The 27,688-nt window shown below is 43.2% G+C and overlaps 1 protein-coding gene and 1 long non-coding RNA gene across 2 annotated transcripts in view; both read left to right on the top strand.

Moving 5' to 3' along the window:
• Positions 1 to 27,688, top strand: part of LOC142889629 (NLR family CARD domain-containing protein 3-like) — a 305,633-nt gene that overhangs the window by 202,766 nt on the left and 75,179 nt on the right. The gene's annotated exons all lie outside the window — the stretch shown is intronic.
• LOC142889685 (uncharacterized) lies at positions 26,483 to 27,402 on the top strand. The gene is made up of 2 exons (XR_012926878.1): positions 26,483 to 26,578; positions 26,971 to 27,402. It is a non-coding gene; the product is annotated as an uncharacterized LOC142889685 (long non-coding RNA).

Raw genomic sequence — 27,688 nt, 5'->3', positions numbered from 1 at the left:
CATGTAAACGCACTGAATGTAGTGGTTCAGACCAGACGCGAACAGGCGCGCGGCTCGTGCCATTCATTTCAATGGAAGCGGAAGCGCCGCGCCAACGAATTTCGCGAGCGAGGCTCCAACTGGTTCACACCAGACGCGAAAAGCTCCGCGACGGTCGACAAGCGCTTCTGCTCAGCTGCACTCTTTTTTTCACTCCCACTTTTTCACTTTCACAAAATAAAATAAAAAAAATCATTTTCGTCATCGCCCCCCCTCGCCCCGTAGCCAGCCCGCTCCATAGCTCACTTTTGTGCGTGTGTGTGTAAATAAATAGAAACACGCACTCAGGTGTCCATCTCAAGACAAGACCTCTTTCATAATGATCATTGACCGGCATCTCTAGGATCAAACAGACGTATTTTGATCAAGTCTTCCTCTGTGTGTGTGTGTGTGTGTGTGTGTGTTTAATCTCTCTCGCACTCTGATACAATGTACTGACAAATATAACATACAATTATGATATATGATCTGATATTTGATTTGAAAATTCACCGGATTTTCTCGTTTTTATTGAGCGACTTCCTGTACTATTGACGAGGATCGCTCGCGGCTCGCGCACGAAATAGAGCAGACGCCGAAACAACAAATGCATGCCGCGAGCCGCGCAACCACCACATTGATTAACATGGGCGCCGAATGGAAGCGCTCGGCGGCGCTTCGCTTCCACGTCCAGTGAACTGACGTTAAATGCATGGCGCGATCCGCGAGGGGAGCCGCGCGCCTGTTCGCGTCTGGTGTGAACTACTACATTGATTAACATGGGCGCCGAATGGAAGCGCTCGGCACTTTGCGGCGCTTTGTGGCCCTTCCGCGTCCAGTGTGAACCGGGCGTTACGTCGCTCGGAAAAATGTGTCGCCTGAGCCTCCGCCCCCTCCGTGCCCATTGGCGGAGGGAGGGCTCATGAAAAAAAAAAAAAAAAGAATCGGTGTTCATTCGGCGCGCCTGGGAAACTCTGAAATTATGAATAACTTAAGCTTGTTTTTGTCCCATTTGCCTACATCAGCCCGTCATGATATTGTTAAATTAATTGAGAGCCACCCACTATTGTTTTCTGACCACCCCCGCCGTACGTCAGTTTTGCACCATGACATAGAAGTAGAGGGACATGCCACAAGTAAGCAGCACGCACACAGAGTCCATTCTGGGAAGTTAAGAAAGAAGCTTTGGCTCTCCTTCTGACAATGCCCATCTTGATGTTAATTTGGGGTCAGGTTTTTACAGACTATAATGCCCTTGTGGTCCTGGATAGGATGCGCAATCAAACCAGCCGTAGATGCGGTGGTCTCTGCTCCTGCAAGACTTCAATCTCCAGATTTGCCACAGGAAGGGGGGTTGATAATGTGTTGGCAGATGCGTTATCACGTGTACATGTGGACTAGCTGCGGAATTCTTATTTCAGGGGAACTGAGGTTTTTCTTGTTTAGTTTTGTTTGTAGGTATGTTAATAGGGTTTAGTTCTTAAGAGAGGGGGTGTTATGACCCACAGGTGGGTCTAGGTGCCTCTATCTAAGTAACTATTACCAATTTTAAACGTTTAGTTTTTTACTACTACACAAATGTAAAGTCAAACAACATACGCTTACAGAAACTCACACAACAAAATATGAATTAAAATGTGTCAAACAAAAAGAAAAAAAAATCAGCATTCAGATAACAGTTTTGTCCTTTAGTGAAGATTGACAATGAGAAAAACCAAGAGCCTCATCTTTGTGCGGCTGATCCTGTTTCTTCTCTCTGTAAATATCTGCCCTGTTTTGGAGAAGATTCTCTCTGAGGGGACTGATGTTGCTACAATGCACAGTCTCCATGCCATGTGTAAGGCGTCGGTAAATTGAAGCCTGCAGTTTGCAGTTGCAGCTGTTGCACGCCAAAACGGGTCAACCAACCCGACAAACGACCCGGGTGATAATCGGCTCCGATCGGCTTGCGATGGAATTGGGACACCCGGGACAACACCACCTTTTTTTTTTTACCTGCCGCACGGAATGACGTTGAGCGTAACGTACGCTAAATCATAAAATCGCGCCAGTCAAAGTCATATCGCGGGCCTGTCCCGCTCACCAGATATCCAAGAAGGTTGGTGAGGGCTGAGCGGGCAAAACCTTTGGTGACTAAGTACCGAAGGGGTGAATTTTTTCTCTACCTTTTTGCGCCTGAGTAAAAAAAAGGGGGCACAGGGACGCCTGTGCAGCTACAAGTAATAAGTCTAGACAGGGATGGGGAAGAACCAGAGCAAAGTGGCTGCTGCAGTTCCCCAGGGGGGACAAATTGTGGACGACATGCGGAAAAAATACGGTCCAGATTGTCTTGATATGTTGGATGTTTGGGTTGAAAAGTATGGTTTCCCAGAGGGGGGATCACTGAGTATGGAGGAATTGAGAAACCTCCGGGATAAACTGAATATAGCCGAGGGAAAGGTTACAAAAAAGAAAAACCCAAACAGGTGGGAGATTCAAATCATCAAAGATCATGAAAGGTGTTTTTCTTTCTGGAAACCTGAAGCAGAGGTCAGGGACAGGAAACAAGTAAAGAAACGTGTGAACAGCGCTGGGCGCTGGAGCACAGGGGTGACAGAGATAACGGCAGAGGGTGCACACGCTCACACACACTCCCCAGAGGAGGGAGAAAAGGAGCCACTCACACACGAGCATTCAAATGCACCAAATCGTCTGTATCCTTCTCTTACAGGCCCGAGGGACCCTCTCCTGGACATGCCTGTCTTCCCTCCTCCCGCCTGCCCGCATCCAACGCTACCACCGTACAACCCTGCGCACTCCAGCATCGACGCCGCAGTGTCGCCACGTTCATCAGGACTGCCGTCAACCAAATGGCCAGCCTCATCACTGCTTTCAGACAAGGGCTGCTCCCCCAGATCGCCAAAGCAGTTAACAGAAGCTGCTGCGTGGGTATTGAAGATGCCCGGCTGACAGAGGTCCGACGTCATGCAGTGCACGCTGAGAGGCTTCTGCAGGAGTTCAGCGATGCAGAGGACAAGAAGATAAAGCGTGCCTCCCTCACCATGATGAAGCACCTCAGTGACACGGCGAGACGGCCCTACAGGAACAACGACAACCGACGAAGGGCGACTAGCGGAGACAGAGGCGAAAAGGGGGCGTGCCACATCTGCGGCCGCATGGGTCACTGGGCCAGAGAATGCCCTGACAAAGGAAGACACCGCGGGCAGAACCATGCCCACCGCAGCCAAGAGAGTGATCGCGAGGACCGGAAAAGAGGATCCAGAGGGGACCAGGACGTGTTTATGTAGCATAATTGTGGCAAAGCACTGTTCCTGCTTTTGTTGTGGTTTGTGGCGTGTGTGAGAGTGATCAGTGAGCAGGGTGCAGTTACCCACTTCTACCAGTGGAGGTCGTGTTCGCCCCGGGGAATAACGCTAGAGAGGTCTCTCAAGTGGCTCGTGAGACCTATGTGGAGCGAACCGTCGTAGCGGACGTTAACGTGTGTGTTATCTGTTGTGCTTCCACAGGTGAGAAGGGGAAATGGTTGAAAATAAGAGCAAATGTATGTGTGGCTGTTTCGTAATTGAAGTCTGAGATCGAGGGTATGTGAGTTAAATTTACGTTTTGAATGTATCGTCTCCGAGTGATTACCTAGCGAAGAGGAAACAACGGCTAGAACGTTGCTAGGTTACCAGGAGGCGGGGTTGACGCTCAGTTACGTTAGTGTTCGTTTAACGTTATGGGATGTTTATTCAGTAGAAATGTGAATATTTAAATGTATACGAGTCAGATTGAATGTGGGAAACGACATGATTAATAAGTTCAAGTCGAAGTCGGGGATGGATCTGTGTTTTGAAATGTAAAAAGTAGATAACGCTCGAGAGGAAGTCTCTCAAGTGGCTCGTGAGACCTATGACCGTAGTAGCGGACGTTAACATGTGTGTTGTCTGTTGTGCTTCCACAGAAAACCAAAATAAAAGCTTCTAAAGAAACAAAGAAAAACAAAAATAAATGTGTCTTCGCAACATTACCACGCTACATTTACGTTTGACTATCTGCTTTAATATAAAACCGCAAAAAATGTGTTTTATAATTGTCTTTATATAATCTACAAACGTATTAGTATGATCCAGGGAAAATTCCATGTTTGTTTGCGAAACTCATTGGAAGAATGAAGAAAATCTGTTCGATTGTTATTGTCATGAACATGAATCACAAAACATATATATATATATATATATATATATATATATATATATATATATATATATATATATATATACATATATATATATATATATATATATATATATATATATATATATATATTTTTTTTTTTTTTTTTCATGTGTCACTTTAACAGAGACAACACCATCTGTAATTACTATGTTTGGCTGCATTTCCCTGGCAGGCAAAGACAGATGGAAGAGACATCCTTCTGGGTGGATAATGGGACTGGCTTGTCTGTGGATGGTGGAGGCTCGCTGGGCTCATCAATCCGTCCATCCATTCACCTTGTTCGTCTCATCCTGACTGCAGCACGCCACTGTGGAGGCTTGACATAACACACATTAGATTAATAACAGAAAAGCAAAATGTGACTGATGGTGTATTATTTAGTGTGCTTCAGTTATAATTCTCATAATAATGACTGTTTTGCTGGCTTCACACAATATATATAATTGGCCTGTCTTAGTTAAAAGCCCACTCACCACGACAAGGTGCATTTCTGACCTCTACATCTACATCAGACACAGTATGGCTGTCACATGGTTCCTGAATCACGAGAAAACTGTCTTCTTCCAAGATCTCTGACACCTCTTTACATTTTTTAGAATATGTGTGGTCAAAGATTTGATCAAAATCACGTGTGTGTGTGTGGGTGTTTGTGTGACTCACTTACCTTTTGTTTGGTAGACATGCTCTTACCTGATTTGAAGAAACTAAAAATGGTTGGGACAGCTGTTGAAGTTAGGCACTTTCTCTCACCACGCAAAATGAAAGATTTCTCCTCAAAGTGAAGAGCACACAGCCTGGAGTTGTCATTGGGTGTCCAGTTTTTTCTTCTCACATTTTCCACACATTTGTGCAACCTTTTTCTGTCCCCAAAAGGAAAGCTGTAAAAAACAAAACATTCCAAAAAGAAATGTACAATATTTTTTTTGGTGTAATTTTACTTAAAATTGGGTATGCAAACATATTTAACTAATTTAAACTTAAACACAATGCAGACAGTTGTGCAGAAAGTTTAGTGTTAGCTAAAATATCGGGCACACAGACGTACTTATTATGTATACATTTCTTTCCATTGTAACAGGTCACTACCAGATCTGCAATCCATTACCTAGAATTGGTTTTCCTTAAACTGATGTACAGGATTACTAATCTGACTTTGATGGGCAAATTTGACAACAGAATACAATTATGAAGCACTAAAACACAGGACCACAAAACAATTAAATGCATGATGAAATAATGATATGCTTTGTTAAATGAAATAAAAGCGCTGCCGCCTCACAGCAAGAAGGTCGTGGGTTCGATTCTGGGGCCCGGACCTGGGACCTTTCTGTGTGGAGTTTGCATGTTCTCCCTGTGTCTGCGTGGGTTCTCTCCGGGTTCTCCGGCTTCCTCCCACACTCCAAAAACATGCATGTGAGGTCAATTGAACGTTCTAAATTGTCCGTAGGTGTGCATGTGAGTGTGAATGGTTGTTTGTCTCTATGTGGCCCTGCGATGAACTGGCGACTTGTCCAGGGTGTCACCCTGCCTTCGCCCTAAGACAGCTGGGATAGGCTCCAGCAGACCCCCGTGACCCTGAATAGGAATAAGCGGGTATAGAAAATGAATGAATGAATGAATGAAATCTTTATTGAATGAATGACACATTTTATTTCACTCGTCGTTTATGTAATTATTATTTTTTGCTCCATAGCTTTCATGATTCAGCATTACATGTTAAGAGTGATGAATTGCATGAAAAGAGAGAGCACTCGCTGATAAATTAACATGGTGTGCTGTTTAATTCCATGAGGACGACAAAATATTTGCAAATTTGTGTTAGCTACACACATCGACAGGTGCAAGAGAAAGGGAGGAACTTTCAGGGAGGAACTTTCACGATCGTTGAGTTTTTATTTTTTATTTTTTTAGTTCTGATGAAATAAATAGACCAATCATTTTATTACTTTGTCTGCTTTCCAAAGAGGTTATTAATTAAAAAAATATGTGTGGCAGTGCTGTTATGGTCCATAGAGAGTTGCTTCAAAGAAGTATCATTTATTATTCAGTGGCACATTGCTCACTTGTTTAATACACAAATAATAGTATATTATTATAATAATACTATTTTATTAATATAATAATAATAATAATAATAATAATAATAATAATAATAATAATAATAAGGATTATTATTATTATTATTATTATTATTATTATTATTATTGATAAAATTTCCAAACAACAATCGTCAGTTGTTCCGTAAAAAATACATTCATTTCCATGTTGAATTTTGTACTGTTCGTGAGCGCGCACGTCTGTCAGTGACGATCTCCACACTGACACAACTGCGCATGCTCTATTATCCCATCAATGCGAAAGTCAAAAGGTTTTTGGGAGCCATGCGCTGGGTGAGCAACTTCATTGAAAGGAATGGGACGCCATCTTGGACTCTGGGGGCTTGCCGCACTGTCACGCAGGTTGTGACGTAGCGGGCCGGCGACGCCGACAGGTATGATGTGAATGATTGACAGCTACCATTCGTTCCCGTTTGCGAGAGGATTAAAAACAAACAGACACCATAATGGCATCAAAATGGACTTATCCCAGCGGTGCGGAAAAACGGAAGGAAAAGAAAACTGATCAAGAAAAACTTGCAAAGGGGAAAGGTAAGTTATTTGTTTGTGATGTGGGCTAGAGAGGTGGAGGTGAAACGCTGTTGTCCCCCCCCCCCAAGTTTGTTTATTTGTCCTGCTAGCCAGCTAGCTAGCGTCGGATAAATGTTAGCTGGCTGGCTAATATTTGTTCGTCATGAATCAGCGTTTTTGTTTGTTTTATGAAAGTTGACCATATCCTGTCAAGTTGGCCTATCCTGCCATGGGAATGACTGATTGACTCCACACCCGTTTATTCACATTCTAACAGGGAGGGCGGGAGGGAGGGCATGTTGTAGTTGTTGTTGTAGTCAGTCCCCTGTTATTGTTCAGTGGAAGTTGTCTCTCACATATTTGACTCTTAATGTTATTTTAGCCTTAACTTAGGATGATTTTACTAAGCTTAGTTTGTATTTTGTAGGCCCTTCATTAGAAATGTGCTGCTGTCTTATAATTCAAAGAAATATTTTATGGAAATACTTTATTTGACATGGTGTTGACTATTTTAGACTATTGTGGTAGTGGGTCATTTATCTTAGTTTTATTACTTTAACTAGTACAGTGTGTAAAGTAATGCCAAAAACTCTTAAAAGTGACAGTTTTGTAATTGGGTAAAAGCTTTAAAGGGACACTGCAATCATAATGTTTAATTTAAAAACAAATAAATTTTTAATTTTCCTATATTACTGCAACATCACTGTAATAATAAAATAGGGAAATGTGCTTCTGATCTTTTTTGCTTGATGATCTAGTGAGCTTTGTCTCTGCAGGAGCAATTCTAAAATATGTTGGCGCTCCAGACATTGAGCCCGAGGGATCTCCTGAACATCCTGACCAGGAAGCTCCAGGACCAACACGTTCCTCAGAACCTCCTTCTGTCCAGGTGAATAATGTGTGTTATTCTTAGTAGCTAAGCTGATAAGTGTGGGACAAAACTAAGGCAATTAAGCATTATTTTAATTGTTGGTTTGCTTTTTAGTGTTGCACTTGTTGGTTTGTTGGATTTTCTTATTTAAAGTAAGCATTTTTTTTTTTATGAATACTCAATCTGTTGTATTTATTGAGATATAGACGATTCTTTTCCTAGTATTATAGTGTTTGTTTGTTTTTAAATCACTTTAACTTGAGCAACCTGAGTTGCTCAACTGAAGATGTTTAATTTTACCTGTAGCCTGTTTTGCTCACGAGGTGTAATAGATTGTGGAATCTTTGTAGACCTTAGTAGACGCACGCTGCTGAGAGTGGCAGCGATCAGCTCCGATGACCGTGGTGCTTGTAAATAAGGCAAATGCGCCATCTAGTGGGACGCAACATGTTTACTCGTGTTGGAGCAATGACAAGTACTACTAACAAAACAAAAGATGCACAGGGTAAAAAAAATAATCATAAACTCAAGCCCAACAAAGATAACAGATGGGCATAACTGTACTTAGTAATGATTACTAGTACTACCAACATTTGTATATTTTACTTTCAACTCGAATTTGAACTATTCATCCCCTTTTTTCAGCAGCCATTAACACTAATAAATTAAATTAAATCAAAACAATAAATTAAAGCTGCAAGCAGCGTTTGTGGGACTGAGCCGCCGTGGCCGACGCGATGCCCGATGACCCCCGATGACGCCTGACCCCTGTCGACGCCCGCAATTGACCCCCGTCCTCTGCCGACGCCCGGCGACATCTGCTGAAAGAAGTCTATGCAAATGATGCAGATTTCTCACCTCCATTTTTTTTTTTGAGGATGCTGTCAAATGTAAAATATTGGCCTTGATGAGACAAACACGTAGGTATTTGAATGACGTCTGTAGCACTTTTCTAAAGGAAACTGCAGGCATTTGTGTGTTGACAAAGAGGGAGAAGAGGTCTAATCATCATATGCCTGTGTATGCAAATGATGCATATTTTTGACCTGCATTTTTTTTTAAGTGGCTGTCAAATGTAAAATATAGGTCTTGATGAGACAAACACATGGATGTTTGAATGACGTCTGTAGCACTTTTGTAAAGGAAACTGCAGCCATTTACAGTATAGTGTGTGTGTGTGTGGAAGTAGGGATGTGCGATACCACTATTTTTCCTTTCGATACGATACCAGGTGATACCGAGGCTAGTATCCCGATACCAATACAGATACCGATACTTTTAGATGTCCAACTTGTGTATATGAAAATGATGACTTTTACAACGTGAATGTTATTATAAAAAATGTATTTTATACCTATGTATAAGAATCAAACAAGCTGCCAAATATCAGACTTTGTTTTAATTTTAATCAGAGAAATCAAATCAACAGGTCAACTGAAAATCTGAGCAAATCTCTCTCAAAAAAGAGAAAATAAGAACAGCTGCTCTCAATTCAATATAATTCTTTTTGGACCAGACAGAGTGGTCTTCAGGTTAGAACTTGACAGAATATGTCTGTCTCTTTGGGAGTCATCTATGAAAAATTTAAATATTCTTGATGTAAAAGGAAGTCTTTTTATGGGAAGTTAGACTAAATAGCAACTGTTTTACTTGAAATGTGCCATTTAAGTAATTTAATTATTATGCTTTTCCAACTTAAAAGTGACACTGAATTGTGTTAAGATGATGGCAGGAATGTGAGTTAAATTAACAAATACATATTGTGCTGGGAGGAAACATTTTTATCTAACTAAATAAATAAAATATGTTTTAATGAAAAATTGACAAACATTCTGGTATTTTATGTAAATGTATCTTATCTACGTCTATATGCCTGTGATGGTGGGCACTGGGATGTATTTTCACTCCACCTGGATATTGCCTTTCTCTCTGCAGTGCTGGTTGGAAATTGGGCTAACGTTGACGGGGGGGGGGGGGAAGCACGCTATCGCTGTCGCGCTACGCCAACGTGTCGGCAAAGTTAACGTGCCAAGTTTCATTGCGGGGGGGGGGGGGGGGGGGGACTGGACTCCAAGATGCTCCTGCTGATCACTGCTATGCTGGAGCTGGAGATGTGGCCTGTGATGTCTGCACTGGGAGGAAACTGAAGGCCCTCAAGTCCTGTCTGGTCTGTCGGGCCTCCTACTGTGACTCTCACCTCCAGCCTCATCGTGATGCTGCTCCCCTACAGAGACACAAGCTGGTGGAACCCAGCCAGCAGCTCCAGGAGAACATCTGCCCTCGTCATGATGAGGTGATGAAGATGTTCTGCCGCACTGATCAGAAGATCATCTGTGCTTTATGCTGTGTGGATGAACATAAAGGTCATCAGACAGTGTCAGCAGCAGTACAGAGGCCTGGGAGGCAGAGAGAGCTGGAGGAGACCAGGCAGAAGATCCAGCAGAAGATCCAGCACACAGAGGAAGACCTGAAGGGGGTGGAGTCCATCAACGGCTCTGCTGATAAAGCAGTGAAGGACAGCGAGAAGATCCTCACCCAGATGATCCGTCTGCTGGAGAAAAGACGCTCTGAGGTGCAGCAGCAGGTCAGATCCACACAGGGGGCAGCAGTGAGTGGAGTCAAAGAGCTTGAGAAGAAGCTGGAGCAGGAGATGATGGAGCTGAAGAGGAGAGACGCTGAGCTGGAGAAGATCTCACACACACTGGACCACAGCCAGTTTCTCCACAGGTTCTCCTCACTGCCAGCACTCAGTCCGTCTCCAGACTCCTCCAGCCTGGAGATCCGTCCTCTGAGATACTTTGAGGACGTGGCAGCAGCTGGACCAAGCTGAGAGATGAAATACAGCAAGTTCTGCACAGTGCACAAACGTCTGTTATTATCTGAGGAGAATAGAAAAGTGACATTCATGGAGGAAGTTCAGTCTTATTGTGATCATCCAGACAGATTCACTGACAAGAAGCAGGTCCTGAGTAGAGAAGGTCTGACTGCACGATGTTACTGGGAGGTTGAGTGGAGAAGGGGGAGGGACTTCTGTGGTTTATTTTAGGGGGTTGGTGTAGCAGTGGCCTACAGGAACATTGGCAGAGCAGGAAGGTCAGAGGAAAGTAAATTTGGATTCAATTGCTGTGTCTCAATTCAGGTTCTGCATCCTTGAAGTGCGCATTTTGAAAGGAAGTTGCGTCATCGCACTGCGCGAAGGCTTGTCCCAATTCCCGAGGGTGTTTAGGACGCACTCGTAAATACGCACTCGTTTTAGCCGATTCCAAGGATACACCGCTACTATCCTTTGCGTACTTGGGTATCCCATGATGCTTTGCGTGCTGCTGCAAAGCATCGTGGGATCCTGGGAAGTCAGCTGAAATTAGCGGCATGTACTGGTTAAGACACGACATATAAATCTAAATATTGACGTTTCACATAAAGTATCCAGTTTTTAAGGTAGGATTTTATTTATTTGAACATTCAACGGCATCGTTAGATGGCAAACCAATGGTTAGCATGATACTATAGAAACGTCACTTCCGGGGTTGGCCAGCCAGAGGGAACGGCGGTGACGAAACGAGGAAATACGCCGAAGGCTAGACCGTCCCGAGTGGTTACCGGGGAGGCGGGGTTTGGTCCGTCCTTCTAGGCTGGGAACTCTAAGAACGCTTCCTTCAGACGGAGGACACTCGGCCTCAAGGGTGCAGAACCTGAATTGAGACACAGCAAATGACAAATCCTGGAGTTTATATTGTTACCCAGGTGAATATTGGTTTCGTCACAACAACATGAGTACTCGTGTCTCAGGTCCTCGGTCCTCCAGAGTGCGAGTGTACCTGGACCACAGAGCAGGTCTTCTGTCCTTCTACAGCGTCTCTGGAACCATGGAGCTCCTCCACAGAGTCCAGACCTCCTTCACTCAGCCGCTACATGTTGGACTTTATGTTCCTTCAGGTTCTTCAGCTGAGTTGATGAAAGTGTGACTGAAGTCGTCAGAGAGACTCTGAGCTGAATTCTCACCTTTGATTCTTCTTCTGTCTTCACGTTTGTTACCCAGTGTCTCCGGCTGTCAATCACAGGGTGGGCGGGGCCTGGACGCCACTTCCTGTTGGTGCTCCTGGTGACTGTTGTCCACCTGCTGGATGTTTGTGCCACGTTCTTTCTCTTCCTCTGCAGCCCATTCATCCCGCAGATTAATAATGTGTCATTAGTCCACATGACAACTTTATTACTGTGGAAACACAGCTGAGGTCTGTTTCCACTCTGGACCTTTCCGCCCTGACCTTTGACCTTTCAACAACTCATCCATCTGATCAACCTTCTGACTGTTGATCCGTTTGTCAACAATCAGATGAATGCATGTAAATATTGTGAGAGAATTTTGTCTTTTGATTCTGCTTGTTGGCTCAATGTGACAACAGTCAATCAATAAGTCATGAAATATACCATCAGTCTATACTGCATAACAATGTCAAGTCAATGATCAAGTGTTGAATTGAAGCAATAAAGCAACAAGACAATCCAGATAAAGTCTCTGCTTGTTGGTAGATTTCTCTTCTGTCAAGATCTCCATGTATTCACCACAGACATTTAGAAAGTCAACACCATGAAGACAAGATCAAAGTTTCAAAAGCACATCAGTCAATGTGGGAAACAGCTGATATTTATCTGGCACACACACACACACACACACACACACACACACACACACACACACACACACACCACTATTTTACAGAACAAGTAGAGAACGGGTACTTTACTGACTCATAGTCTATTTACTTTATTGCATCATAACCAATGTTCCCTCTAAGCTGCTTGCTTGCGCAATCGCGCACTACTTGCACATTCTCAGCGCACAAGGAAATCTATGTAGCACATAAAATAAAATTCAACAGAAACGTATTAATTAATAATTTTAGAGCTTTTATTAGGCGGCGCACCGCTACGCCTTCAGAATGATGATTTTTTTTTTTTTTCTTCCAGCTGCACCGTATGAGTCCAAAAGGCAGAGAAAGTTTCCAGGCTTTAACAGCCAAGCGGTGAACGCACAACCATCACGCACACACAGCACCACCTGCCGATGAACGGGCACCCGCAACCAGGGTTCTTCCTCCGGCTGCGCTAATGTCCAAGCCCAGTGCACCCGCTTTAAACCCCACCACCACGCGCCAGAAGCTTTTTAAAACATTCAGCAATCAATCAATCAATCAATCAAATTTTATTTATATAGCACCTTTCATACAAAGGCTTGCAACTCAAGGTGCTTAACAGAAATTAAAATCAAATATTAGTGAAGATAAAAGAAAAATAGAGCAAATACCATCCACCCATGTCCTCCCAAATCACATACAGGTTACCACCCCCCCCCCCCCCCCCTTACTTAAAAATAAGTAAGTAAATACATAAAAAATGTCAGTCAATCAGCACAATAAAAATTGAAATGGCAAGGCACTGAGAGACCTGTAGTAGGAAACAGCCACCCACGGGGATCATCCATACCGAGAGGGTCCCTAGAACGATGAGACCCCTCCCAGTGAGCAGGCCCCCTACAAGGAAACACTGGAGCTAAAAACAATACAGGAAAAGGAAGTTAAAAGAATAATAATAGTAACAATAATGAAAATAAATAAAAAATAAAATAAATAACAGGAAATAAGATAGTAAAGATAAAAATAAGATAAAATATTCAATAATCCTAAAAGCTTTAAAGCTAAAAAGCAAGACAAGTAAAATACAAATTAAATAAATCACTTAAAAGCCAAACTAAAAAGGTGAGTCTTAAGCCTCCCCTTAAAAACATCAACAGTCTCTGCAGTCCTGATTCCCTCTGGCAGGCTGTTCCAAAGTTTCGGACCGTAGTGGCTGAACGCAGCCTCTCCATGGGTTCTGGTCCGAACACTTGGAACAATTAATAGGCCGGTTCCAGAGGACCTCAAGATCCGCGAGGGCTGATAAGATAAAAGCATATCTGATAAATAAGATGGTCCAAGACCGTTAAGACACTTGAAAACTAATAAAAGCACTTTAAAGTCGATCCTGAATCGCACAGGGAGCCAATGCAGTGATTTTAAAACTGGAGTAATGTGATCCCGCCCCCTGGTCCTAGTAAGCACACGAGCGGCTGAGTTCTGAAGTACTTGTAAGTTACAGATAGTTTTTTTTCGGTAGACCAGAGAGCAGGGCATTGCAGTAGTCTATCCGACAAGAAATAAAAACATGCATCAGCACCTCTGTGTCTGCCTGGGAGAGAAACGGGCGGACTCTAGCTATGTTCTTAAGATGATAAAAACCCGTCCTTGTGACGTTTTTAATATGCGCAATAAAACTAAGCTCAGAGTCAAAAATGACGCCCAGGTTCTTTACAGATTGTGTTGGTTTAAAATGATGAAGTTTTGGTAAAAGTTTCTCTCTCTTGCCTTCAGGACCAATAACTAAAACCTCTGTTTTGTCCTGGTTGAGCTGTAGGAAGTTCGCTGCCATCCATGACTTAATATCTAAAATACATTTTAAAAGGGTATCAATAGGCCCTGTGTCATCAGGAGACACAGCAATGTAAAGCTGTGTATCATCAGCATAAGAGTGGAAGGTGACGCTGTGTCTCCTGATGACATCCCCAAGGGGAAGCATGTAAAGATTAAAAAGTACTGGACCTAAAATTGACCCTTGGGGAACCCCACACTTAACTTTATGTTTTCCGGAGGAACACGCATCCAAACTTACGAAGAAATAGCGATCTGTGAGGTAAGAACAAAACCAGTTAAGAACAGCACCAGAGAGGCCCACCAGGTTTCTGAGTCTGTTTAATAAAATGTGGTGATCTACTGTATCGAAGGCAGCGCTTAGATCCAGTAGCACCAGGACTGTGAGTTTATTTGAGTCCACATTACACCTGATATCATTTAAAAATCTTTACGAGGGCTGTCTCGGTGCTGTGGTTCATCCTAAATCCAGACTGATATTTCTCTAAGATGTTGTTTGTACTTAAAAAATAATTTAATTGGTTAAAAGCAATTTTTTCTAAAATCTTACTTAAAAATGGCAAGTTGGATACAGGTCTGTAATTGTCAAGAATAGTTTAGTCTAAATTGCTCTTCTTCAGAAGGGGCCTCACCACTGCCGTTTTAAAGGCAGCAGGGAAGACACCCGTCTGAAGAGAGCAATTTACGATGTATAAAATCTGTTCCTCAAAGAATCCATAAAATGTCTTTAAAAGTGATGTGGGAATTGGATCTAAAAGGCAGGTTGTTGGGTTTACCTGGGAGAAAACTCGACCAAGTGTCCTTGCATCAACCAGGGCAAAACTCTCCAGTGTTTCCTTGGATAAAAATGACAGTCCAGATGTATTAAAAGATACATTCTGATGCGCTAAAAGACTGGACCTGATGCCATCGATTTTACCTCTGAAGTGGCCTGCAAAGTTCTCGCAGAGAGCGTCAGACGGCATCTCTGGGGATTTTTTAAGATTATTATTAGTTAAAAGGTTGAAGGTGGAGAAAAGATACTTTGAATTATTTTTGTTTTCTATGATAAGTTTTGAAAAATGGGAGATTCTTGCCTGTTTGATTGTATTATTGTGACATTTTAGTTGTTCACAAAGAACTTCATAATGAACAGTGAGTTTGCTTTTTCTCCACCTTCTCTCTGCACTCCTGCATTGTCTTTTTGATTTTAAAATCTCTGGTTTATGTCTCCACGGGGATAAAAGCTGCTTTGGTTTAACAGTTTTTGTTAAAAGTGGAGCCACAGAGTCTAATGTGGATTTAAGTTTGCTATTAAAATTTTCAACAATAAAATCACAGGGTGCAGGTAAAATTTCAGCAGGAGTGCATTTTAAAACCTCAATAAAATTTGCAGCCACCTCAGAGGTAAGGCAGCGTTTCCTCACTGTTCTCACGGGGCTTCCTGTTGGTTAAAACTGGCGATGTTAAAATACACACAATAATGGTCGGACACGGCCAGATCAACAACAGAGGACACACCAGTTGACAAGCCATAGGTTATGACTAGGTCCAGGGTGTGTCCCCTGTTGTGAGTAGGCCGTGTGACGTGCTGGTTAAAATTCATGCAGTTTAAAAGGTGTAAAAACTCTCTTGACAGTGGGTCAGAGTTGTTGTCGATGTGCAAGTTAAAATCGCCAGTTATTAAAATTCTATCATAAGTTGTCAGTGTGATTGATAAAAGGTCGGAGAGCTCACTGATAAAAGCAGTTGAGTAATGCGGGGGTCTGTATACATTCATGCAAATAATTGGTGGACTGCTAAAAACAAAAGCATGGTACTCAAATGATGAGTAACTGTTAAAAGAAACTTCCTTTGACATTAAATTGTTTTTAAAAATTGATGCAGTTCCACCTCCTCTCTTACATCCCCTGATAGAAAATAAAAAGCTAAAATTTGGTGGGCAAGCCTCGGTGAGGACAGCTGGAGCCTCTGTGCCAAGCCATGTCTCTGTTAAAAGCATACCATCTAACTTATTATCTAAAATCAATTCATTTATGATAAAAGATTTGTTTAAAAGGGAGCGCACGTTCAGCACGGCCAGGTTAATGGTCGTGCCAGATGTGCGCGCGTGACCACGGGGAGATAAAATGCGTGGATATAAAAGATTGCTTCTGTTAAAACCAAATTGTCTGTATGTCTCGGGGGAAAGTCTGCCTGTAGCGTGGGTTGTGCGGTTGTGGGTTATGTGTTTGTTGCGTTTATATGGTCGATGATTCATTATTACAGGTATGGGAGCAGGTGTTGGTGGAACAGCAGTAGCAAGCTCAGTCCTATCAGCACTAGGGAAGCGTGCCCTGTGGGAGGCGCTGCAGGAGGCAATGTCCACAGGGTGCTCCGTAGAGGAAGTGGTCGGCACTGAGCAGGGGGTGTGACGCGAAGACAGTCACGCAGGTGTGAGAGACGCTGATTGTATGGTGTAGTGGATGTTTGAGGTTAACGTGCGGCTACCTAATTTGTTTGGGTGAAGTCCATCATGACGGTAAAACAACGGGCGATTCCAGAATAAATTAAAATTGTCAATGAAGTTAAAACCAATGGTGGTGCAGGCGGCGCGGAGCCAGGAATGAAGTTGCAGGAGTCGACTGAACCGCTCTGCTCCGAGGCCAAGTGTCCGGAGAGGAGAAACTCTGGATGGTATTTGTGCTCAGGGTGGAGGTACAAACCGCGGCGTAGCAATATAGGTCAGAGCCGAGTGTGCTGAGTGTGCCTCACGGCGGCCATCTTGTCAACCTACTGCGGAGGACAGAGTTCTCAGCGTGGACACTGGGGTTGCCGGAGCAGCAGAGTGGAGACAAAGTCAAGTGCGTCCCGTCTCAGTTCATTACGGGACAGCTTTTTTAGTTGCCAAATACGGGACAATCGCGTATTTGAGCACGGAAACGACGCAAAGTCACAAACACAAATACAAGTTTAAAACAGTACAAAAAAAGGATCGTGGTGCAAACGCAAAAAAACAAAACAAAAAAACAACACGCTGCAGGACATAAAAACATTCACTTCATCAGAGGAGCGATGCAAAGCAAGAAAACGCTGCATAACGCATTCCCTACACCGGAAGTAGAGTTGCTCCACGAGGAGCGCTCCCCTACAGCGAAGAACAGTCCCGACACTTCCAGTGAGAGTCGCCGCCTCCTACAGTTTCAACACCGGGACATCTCGCGGGGGTGGAGGACCTCCACCTGAATGTGGGAGTGGGTGTGTTTCCACAAAATATGTGTCTTCATGGTATTTAGCTTTTTAATGAAAGGACTCTTAAAACACTGAAAAATAAATGCAATATAGCTATTTTATGACTTACTGTAAATGTACAGGTAGGAGACATTTCCTGCTTGGCATTGCTGCCTGTCGCACTTCTTTCGGTGCCCACGGGTCAGCTGCAGGGTCATCAACCATGAACTACCATTCATTGACGTTTCGCCCCTTGTGGCAGGACAGTGACAGGGACGTTTGCCTCGTTGATTCTGTGGTTGTTGATGGGGTGAGGTGTTCTTTCCCCAACTCCTGTCCTTGTTTCGTTCTTTCTTTTATACAGTCAGGCAATCTTTGTAGATACGCTACTTTTATTGTATGGCCGCAAGTTATAACAGTGCTCATCAGGTAAAACACCCGGAAGCCAACGTCATCAACTCGCACCAGATGTCTCTGTATATTGCATGGAACTTGGCTGCCATCTAGTGGTTAACTTTCGTAACATCTCCTTTAACATATGGAAAGAAAGCAGTTGAAAATGGACAATAGTGACCGGATGAGAGTTACGTGGCCAGCAACAACAATAGCTGGCTACAGGTTAAACAGAAATGACTAGTTCACTCTCCTAAACATTAGAAAAAAATGAACAGTCCACATGAACAAAGTGGCACAGAAATAAAAAAGAGATGACATTCTTTCTTCAGAAAGTTTAAACAACAAAATCTTTGCGGTACCTCTCAGGAGGTTTTATGTTGGATCTGGTTCTGGTCTGCTTGAGGCCTAAATGTCCAGATTGGGGGACACTTGGCACATCAGTCAACACTTCCCTCCTGTCACCAACTATGTGCTCGAGTCTGCTGTCTTTTTGTCTGTTGTCCCAGTCATCTTCCACCAGGGAATATACATATATATATATATATATATACATATATATATATATATATACATATATATATACGTATATATATATATATATATATATGTATATGTATATGTATATGTATGTATATATATGTATATATATATATGTATATATATATATATATATGTATATATATATATATATGTATATATATATATATGTATATATGTATATATGTATGTATATATGTATATATATGTATATATATATACATATATACATTTTTTCCTTTTTCTTTTTTCTATATATTTTATGTACAGATGGGGTGTATGGGCTTAAGGTGCTTGGGTGTTTCTCTTTTCGGAAACTATTTCCCCAGCTTTCGAAAACACCCTCTCGCAGGGCACAGAGGATGCTGGTGTTGCCAGGCAGGTACTCATTTGCTAGCTTGTATAGGTTTGGGTATACAGCTTTGTGTGTCATCCAGTACACCAGAGGGTCCTGTGATAACACTGCACCTCCACTATGGCATCAGCAGTAGCATTGCTGGATGCCCTCGCTTCTTCAGCGTCCCGGTCCAACAGCTTCCACAGGTCAATGGCTGAAAATGAAACATTAGATAAAGTTTAGTCTGTACATGAAAAAATACAAATAAAGTCTATTGATCCAAATTCTATAATTTTTGTACCTTGGGAAGATGCAGCTGGTTCTGGCTGTGCTCTCGAAGTAGATGGCGGCTCCTCTTCATGCGGTACATTCCGCAACAATGCTGCACACTCAGATTTTAACCGGCGCACAGCTGACTCAGCATTTTCAGGGCTTTTATTTGTTATTGTATGAATTAGTTGAGTTATACGCTTGTAACAAATGACCTTGTTCGGCGGCACGTTTTAAAAATGCTCCCAGACTTGAGATCTCTTCCTGGTTGGTTCCGTTGCAGAGCAATAAGAAAGCAAACCGAAAGCAATACGAAAGCTGATCAAATCAATCCAAAAGGTATCGACCAGATAGGCAACGCATTGCGCCGTTTCATCCATTTTAAACTCAACTGAGACCTGCCAGTCTTTCAAAGCCTCGCCCACTGAACCAAACCAGCCAGCTGATTCAGTCTGAATGAAGCAGTGAAGTGGTTCAAACGTCATCAGTCACGTGATTTGAAGCAAGCTCCGGAGCAGTGCTTCAGAAAAAAACCCGACCGAGTTGTGGGGCGTGGTTCGAAGCCCCGTGTCAGAGAGAACATCACTAGTTGTGTCTGAAAGTTCATCTAGTTCCCAGTCGTCAGAGTAGTAGAAAGGTCGCAGTTCTGGAGCTACTGCTTGTGTAGCTGTGGGCCACCCTTTCAATATGTAAGTCTGGAGTGCACAACATAGTGGATCTTTGATTGTGGCAGTTCTAATGGACTCCAGTGTAGCTGTTGAAATATTCGTGTCTGCGAGGTGGTCGACTCGTTGTAGGTCTTCGGTGGTGAGGCCCATGGCATAGATGGTGGCAGGTGTTTGCATGTGGGCATGCTGTGTGTTTGGCTGTTAAGTCCTCGACAGAAAATCTGCCACATGAAGATCCTTCCCTTGCTTGTACACCACCTTTGCGCATATCTCTGTTCAGTAGGCAAATGCAACAGGTTGCCCATTCTGAAGAAGAGCTGCACCTAGGCCTGTCTCGCTGGCGTCACACTGTAGTGTGACTTCTTCCTGCAGGTTGTAGTACTTGAGTACTGGGTGGCATGTGATTAATTGCTTCACAGTGTCAACGGCAGATTCATGTTGTGATAGCCATGTCCACTCCACGTCCTTATCTGTCAGGCGTTGGAGAGGCTCACACACATCTGAGAGATGAGGAAGAAATTTGGCAAGATAATTTACAAACCCCAGGAATCTCTGTAGCAATTTAACATCAGTGGGTGTTTGCATGTGTTGAAACGCTGCCACCTTCTCTGGGTCTGGGCGAAGGCCCTCTGTGGTGAGAAGATGTCCCATGTATTGGACACTGGATAGTTTTAGTTTCAGCTTCTTTTTATTGAGCTTTAGATTGACCTCCCTGGCCCTCTGCAGCAAGGCAGTCAGGTTTCTGTCATGGTCAGTTAGTGCCTCTTCTGAAGTGTCTCCACAGCCGTAGAGAAGAATGTCGTCTGCAATGACACTTACACCGGTCAGGCCTTGCAACACCTCATGTTGCCTGCGTTGATATTCTTCTGCAGCTGGTTTTATGCCGAAAGGCATCCTTAGCCACCCGAATCTGCCAAGCGGCGTCCAAAAGGTGGTCAGATAACTGCTCTCTTCTTCAAGTTTGACTTGCCAGTAGCCATCTTTGGCATCAAGCACGGAGAATACTTTTGCTTTTGCAATGTCTGGAAGTATCTCCTCTATTGTTGGCATCTGGTAGTGTGACCGCCGTAGAGCTTTATTGAGTGCGCTGGGATCAATGCAGGTGCACAGCTTTCCTGGCTTTTCTATGACAACCATGTTGCTGATCCATTGTGTTGGCTCTGTGACTCTTTTGATGATGCCATTCTTCTCCATGGATCGTATGGCTTCAGTGACTTTGTGTTTGAGCGGAATGGGAATTCGTCGTGGCACCTGATGCACAGGCCTAATGTCGGGGTCCACCTCGAGGTGTAGTTCACCAGGAAGACAGCCAAGGCCTTCAAACACGTTGTTGTATTTTGAGATGATGTCCTCTGTGGTGGTTGTGAAATGCATATCTGTCCCTGTTGTGCTGCGTGAGACCGCTGTAGATGACATATCTGTGTGGTGTATGAAATAGCAAGTTGAGTCTTTTGCATGTTTTTGCAGAAAGCAGAGGCATTTGTGACGTGTGTATAACTTGAAACTTCAGGTTGTGTGTTTGTCCATCATGGTCAGCTTTGAGGTGACACAACCCAGCTAGTTTCACTTGTGACCCATCATACAGTTTAATGGTGGCTTTGCTGGCTGGTATGTCTGGATTACCATCTTGTGTGATGAGCTCTAGATCTCTGAAGCTTATGGCGTTGGTTGTGGCTCCTGTGTCCAATTGACATGTGATTGTATGGCTAGGGTCATATGATACTGGTTCAGTCATGTACGGTGTTACTTTGAGGTTGACAAGCCATTTCTCGTTTCCCTGTTCCATAGCGTTTATGTTTGATAGGAACCACACCTCTTCCATTTCTTCTTCCTCCTCTACTCTGTCTTCTCCAAGAAAGTTCACCCGTGTCTTGCGCTGGGCTTGTTTGCACACTCTTGCAGTGGCAAGTGGTTTTTCTTTCCACAGGCTTTGCAGATGACGCCAAATGCAGGGCATTTCATTCTGTCATGCACTGCTCCACAGTAACGACAGAGGTTATTATTTGGGCGTTTATCTTTGTTTGCATGTCCCATATGCTCTTTGTAATTATGCTGAGGTGCAAATGAGGGGCGCATCTCTGAGCGTTTGTCATGTGCAAAGTGTACATTCTCCTGTTTCACACCAGTTATTATCTTATTTTGAATTTGTGCTAGTTCGCTGACTCTAAACATGTCTATTGCTTTGGCAAGTGTGAGTTCTGATTCACGTAACATGAGTGCTTGTGTACTTGCATTTTTAGTCACAAGCACTAATCTGTCACGGATCAATTCATCTCGCAGGGGACCAAATTCACATTTGTCTGCTAGCTTTCTCAGGTTTGCAACATATTGCTCTGTTGACTCATGTTGACTCTGCTGTGCAGTGTTAAATACGTAGCTCTCGTAGATTACATTTCTGGAAGGTTCAAAGTGTTTTTGTAGTGCATCCAGATTCTTCTTTGGATTGTCTCTGTCCTCCGCTGACATGTGAAGATGTCTTTGTATTATGTGACATTCTTTGCCCATTACTGTAAGCAGGGTGGCTACTCTTACTTTTGCTTCTTTTTTGTCCAGTTCCGTTGTTATCTCATAGTTTTCCCATTGTGCTCTAAAGAATGTCCAGTTGTTATATACGTCGCCCTTCATGTCCATTGCGTCTGGTACAGGAATTGAAAAAGCCATGGTTCGTCAGGTATTAGCTTAGCAGTTTAGCTCCATTGAAAAAACGTCCAGCCTTTATAGCGCCTTGTTGTTCTGTCTTCAGCCGCGGCGTTAAGTTTCCGCCTCTGACACCATGTTTCGTTCTTTCTTTTATACAGTCATGCAATCTTTGTAGATACGCTACTTTTATTGTATGGCCGCTAGTTATAACCATAGATATATACAGAAGGCTAGATGTCTCACGGCGCAGAATCCAACGTCCGCACTGGCCGCCATCTTTCCACAGTCAGGCAGTCACGGTCTGATGTAGTGAATGTGAGGGAACGTGAGTGATCTGAACAAACATTAACACTCTGATCTCGCTGAAAACCTGACGGCTTTGCACACGGTTTGCTTTCTTACAAACGTTCATAACGTAGCAATAATTCTGGATGGTTGAACATGTTGAGAGTGCAGCTTTCTATTAGAAAAAAATCACAATGGTGCTATGGCAGCCTATCTGCACAAGTTAATACGACTGAGACCACTAAGATTTTCATTTCTTAAGTTAAGTTTAGCCAACAGCTATTTCAGGACAAACTAGTATTTTGTTCACATACAATATTTGTGGTGTAGGTTGTAGTTATTCGCTGAGGTGCGTTTCCTATAACGTTGCTGCTGCATGAACGCAGTCTCATCAGTTCATGCAGCAGAGACACGGTGATCAATGAACTAGAGCTGCTGATATCTCATCCCCCACCTGTTTGATTCAGAGTCGAACGGTGACAACCTGAGATTACAGTCCGTCTTTTTTCTTGTTGTGATAAAAGGGATTAGGATTGGTAGGTGTAAATAAAACAAGCAATTTGACATATGGAGAGACAGAATAGCTTTTTTTCTATATCATTTAACTTAATTTGCAAATGATTTACAATTGGATTGCTTTGCTACAGCATCATGCATTATGGTTTCTACAGGAAATCGGTGACTGAAAAAATGCCGAACTTCTGTGCCGCTTATGGTTGCAGCAATCGTCGCTGTCCACAAACAAAAGCTTGTAGGATCACATTTCATCTGTAAGCTATTGTTGGAGCTGTTTGATTAATGTTACGATTTAGTGCTGGTTTGTTTAGTTTAGCGTTTAGCATATATGTTTTTATTAAATACGGGTGTGTGCGTGTTTTTGCTATTTTCACATGAAAGCCGATGGTTATAAATCATTAATAAGTATGCAGTATCATAACTATGCTTATAACCTTTGTAACAAACCAAACCGCTCGAAATTCGGTTGAAAATAGAGCAATTTAGGGCTATTTAAAAGAACATGCACAATAAGAATACATAGTTATGAGTGAGAGGGGCGGAGCGAGGTGACTGTGGCAAGATGGCCGCCAGTGCGGACGTTCGATTCCATTGGCCAGCAGCGCGGATAAGACATCTCGCCTTCTGTATATATCTATGGTTATAACAGTGCTCATCAGGTAAAACACCCGGAAGCCAACGTCATCAACTCGCACTAGATGTCTCTGCATATTGCATGGAACTTGGCTGCCATCTAGTGGTTAACTCTCGTAACACTGTCCATTATGAAACATTTCGTCATCTACTCAAATCTTACAATAAAACTGTCAAACAGGCAAGAATAACCCATTTCTCCAACCTCATCACAAACAATAGCAAAAACCCTTGATTTCTTTTCTCTACCTTCAATCTTTTAACCAATACAAATTTTAATCAGGACATACAGACACCAACAGATGCCCTCTGTGAGAATTTTGCAGACCACTTTGTAAGTAAAATTGATGTCATTAGGTCCAGTATTTTAATTAATCAAAATCAATTTTTCTACACATCTGGACAACCACTTTTATCTGAGGAAACACTGGAGAGTTTTGCTCTAGTTGATGCAAGGACACTTGGTCGAGTTTTCTCCCAAGTAAAGTCCACAGCCTGCCTTTTAGACCCAATTCCCACGTCACTCTTAAAGTCACTTTATGGGTTCTTTGAGGAGCAGATTTTATATATTGTCAATTGCTCTCTTCAGACGGGTGTTTTCCCTGCTGCCTCTAGAACGGCGGTGGTGAGGCCCCTTTTGAAGAGGAGCAACTTGGATCCAAACATTTTTAATAACTACCGACCTGTATCCAACTTACCATTTTTAAGTAAGATTTTAGAAAAACTGTTTTTTAACCAAGTAAATTACTTTTTAAATACAAACAATATTTTAGAGAAAAACCAGCTGCAGGATTCAGGAGTGAAGGAGCTGAGTGGTTTTCTGCAGAGTCCAGACTGTAAACTGGAGACTCTGAGGTCAGTTCACCCTCTTCACTTTACAACTTCTATTACTCTTGTTATTGTTGTCATTATTTTCACTTCACTGCTGTTGGAAATTCAATTTGCAGTCACTGGTTTGTGTTTGAAATGAGTGAAACTGGATTTGAAGGTCCAGTATGTAAAATCCTGCCAACTAGTGCCATCAGATTGCAGTGCTTACTTGCTGACGCTCCCTCTCCCCTTCTTGCCAGTGAACTACGGTAGCCTTCCAGCATCATAAAGGATGTGGTTGACAGCAAAGGTGTCTAGTTCTCTGTATAATGATAAAGTTCCATCAACACAAATATTACAACCATCGCTAGCATTAGCCACCTGTATGAGCACTTAGATACTGTAGATAGATCCAGCTGGACTCAGCAGAAGGTCAAGGGTCAATGCAGGTTCTATCATCTCAGTCAGTTCAGTATTGATGAGCAAGATGCAGAAAAGATTCCACTGCATTTCAGTCACTTAATAACCATTTGTTCTCAGCACTTGCTTTATTAGAGGATTCCAGCCTCCAACCATCAATATGAAACTGTCTCTCAAACTCATCTTCCCAACCAGCCGCCTACAAACATGGCGGTGCAAGATGGCCACGACCTTTGACCTTCTGTCTGTTTCTAGAAAGAAGCATTCTAATGGCAGGAAAAGCAGAGGACTTTTATTTTCTACTAATCAAAGACTTCAAACTATATTGACGGTTGCATATGAAGCTTTCAGCAATAAATCTGCACTGATTTTACACACTGAACCTTTGAGGCAAAATTAATCAATGAATTCCAACATTGTTAACAGCTGATCAGTGGTCACATGACTAAACAGGTTGATAGAAAATATTTTATTGTGGTGATTCATTATTTCAGTATTATTGTTGTGCTTCTGATTGGTTTAATGGACATTACAGTGTTATATGATTCATTCATTTTCCATACCCGCTTCGTCGAGGTCAGGGTCACGGGGGTCTGCTGGAGCCTATCCCAGCTGTCATAGGGCGAAGGCAGGGGACACCCTGGACAAGTCGCCAGTTCATCGCAGGGCCACAAAGAAACAAACAACCATTCACACTCACATGCACACCTACGGACAATTTAGAATGTTCAATTCACCTCACATGCATGTTTTTGGACTGTGGGAGGAAGCCAAAGAACCCGGAGAGAACCCACGCAGACACGGGGAGAACATGCAAACTCCACACAGAAAGGTCCCAGGTCCAGGCCCCGGTATCGAACCCACGACCTTCTTGCTGTGAGGCGGCAGCGCTAACCACTGCGCCACCGTGTCGCCCCTACAGTGTTATAGACATTCATATTTTTAATTTCATATACTGATGAAAACTCCACTCACTCCATCATTTATTCTCTATTCAGGTTGGAGTTGTGCAGTTTGTCAGAGCTCAGCTGTGATTGGCTGCTCTCAGCTCTGAAGTCCAACCCCTCGCACCTCAGACTCCTGGACCTGAGTTGGAACCAGCTGCAGGATTCAGGAGTGAAGGTGCTGAGTGGTTTTCTGCAGAGTCCAGACTGTAAACTGGAGGTTCTGAGGTTAGTACTGGTTTGGAACCAGTGGATGATGGTTTCAGCACCAAACACACTTCATCACACATGTTGAATAAACATTGAACTGAAGGTTGATTCATATCAAAATGACATCCAGAAATATGAAAACTTCATTCTGTTCATCAGTGGTCATGTGACCAAACATCATTTCAACACACATTAGTTTTGGACTGAGGATTTAATTTCAAGGTGACATTTTCTGTCGTGTCAGATTCTGAAGTCGACATTTCACTTTGATTTTCAGAGTGATGACACCCTGGAAAAACTCTCCATCATTATAAACTCTCCATCATTTATTCTCTATTCAGGTTGATTGACTGCAGTTTGTCAGAGGTCAGTTGTGATTGTCTGCTCTCCGCTCTGAAGTCCAACCCCTCCCACCTCAGAGAGCTGGACCTGAGGTTGAACAACCTGAAGGCTTCATCAGTGAAGCCACTGATGGATCTTGTCCACAGCAGAGACCATCAACTGGAGAGTGTGAGGTCAGTACTGGTTTGGAAGCAGTGGATGATGGTTCCAGCACCAAAGCCAGTTGATCCCACAGCAGAGGTCCAGTGTTCCCAGTCACAGTGTGAGAGGAGGATGGTATCGTCCAGCTGCTCCTCATTCATCCAACATCTGCTGCCAAACTGCTTCTTCTCTCAGTTCACCACTCAATTATTGATCAGTTCATCTTCATCAGGCCTCAGTATCAGTCCAACACTCCATGGTCACATGACCTTCATATGTTCCACACTTGACATGTGACTGAGAGTCTGCTTCTTCTCACCAGTCACTCCATCATCTCCATCAACAGTCAACGTCTGTGTGATGATGCGTTCAAGGACTGTGAGTCCTGACTCCTGCTGTCTCTTCTTCTCTCTGCAGGTGGGAGAGGTATTGAGGGAGGATGAGGAGGAGAGTGAAGAGGAGAGCTCCATCTAGTGGTGGCTGACAGAACTGCGTGTCACGACCTTTGACCCCAGTGGAGCCTGGTGGCTGGCGGACTGCTTCTCCCTACACACTGCTGTGGTTACTGGGAGAGACGTCCCAGAAGCCACTGGTGGACCTTGCAGTGCCACATATGGACTCTTGGATTGTTCTTGGCCTTCCAGTGAAGCACTGCGTGAGCACTGGAGGTCAACCATGACTGATAGAGGTCAAAGGTCAGAGGTTTGACCAATTACAAAGACCATAAATAATTAGATTATTTTCTTTAATGGAGTCCCAGCACTAATAAATATATATTTGTATGCGTACCCATATAAGTCCATCAATGTTTAATGCACCTTTTTTCTTGAGCAGTATCTTTAAATCTCCACCTGCTTGTGTTTGCATGTTCAGGTAGATTAATGTGTATGTAGATCTATATTAGTAGCTTCAATGTGCTGTGAAATGTGGCATCTTCACCAACACTAGTATCATTTGACTCAGGTGTCTCAGTGTTTGCAGAGTCATTGCAATAAAGCGCTCAACACCCTGGTGGTTCTGGATTGTTCTCAGGGGTTCTAAGAGCTAAACACCCTGGTGGTTCTGGATTGTTCTAGGGGGTTCTAAGAGCTAAACACCCTGGTGGTTCTGGGTGGTTCTGGATGGTTCTAGGAGCTTCTAGGGTGTTCTAAG

This window comes from Nelusetta ayraudi, unplaced genomic scaffold (genome assembly GCF_046127955.1).
Source record: "Nelusetta ayraudi isolate G7.1 ecotype Tasmania unplaced genomic scaffold, CSIRO-AGI_Nayr_v1 ptg000023l, whole genome shotgun sequence".
In the NCBI taxonomy this organism is placed as follows: Eukaryota; Metazoa; Chordata; class Actinopteri; order Tetraodontiformes; family Monacanthidae; genus Nelusetta; species Nelusetta ayraudi.
This window is presented reverse-complemented; position numbering and strand designations above follow the sequence as displayed.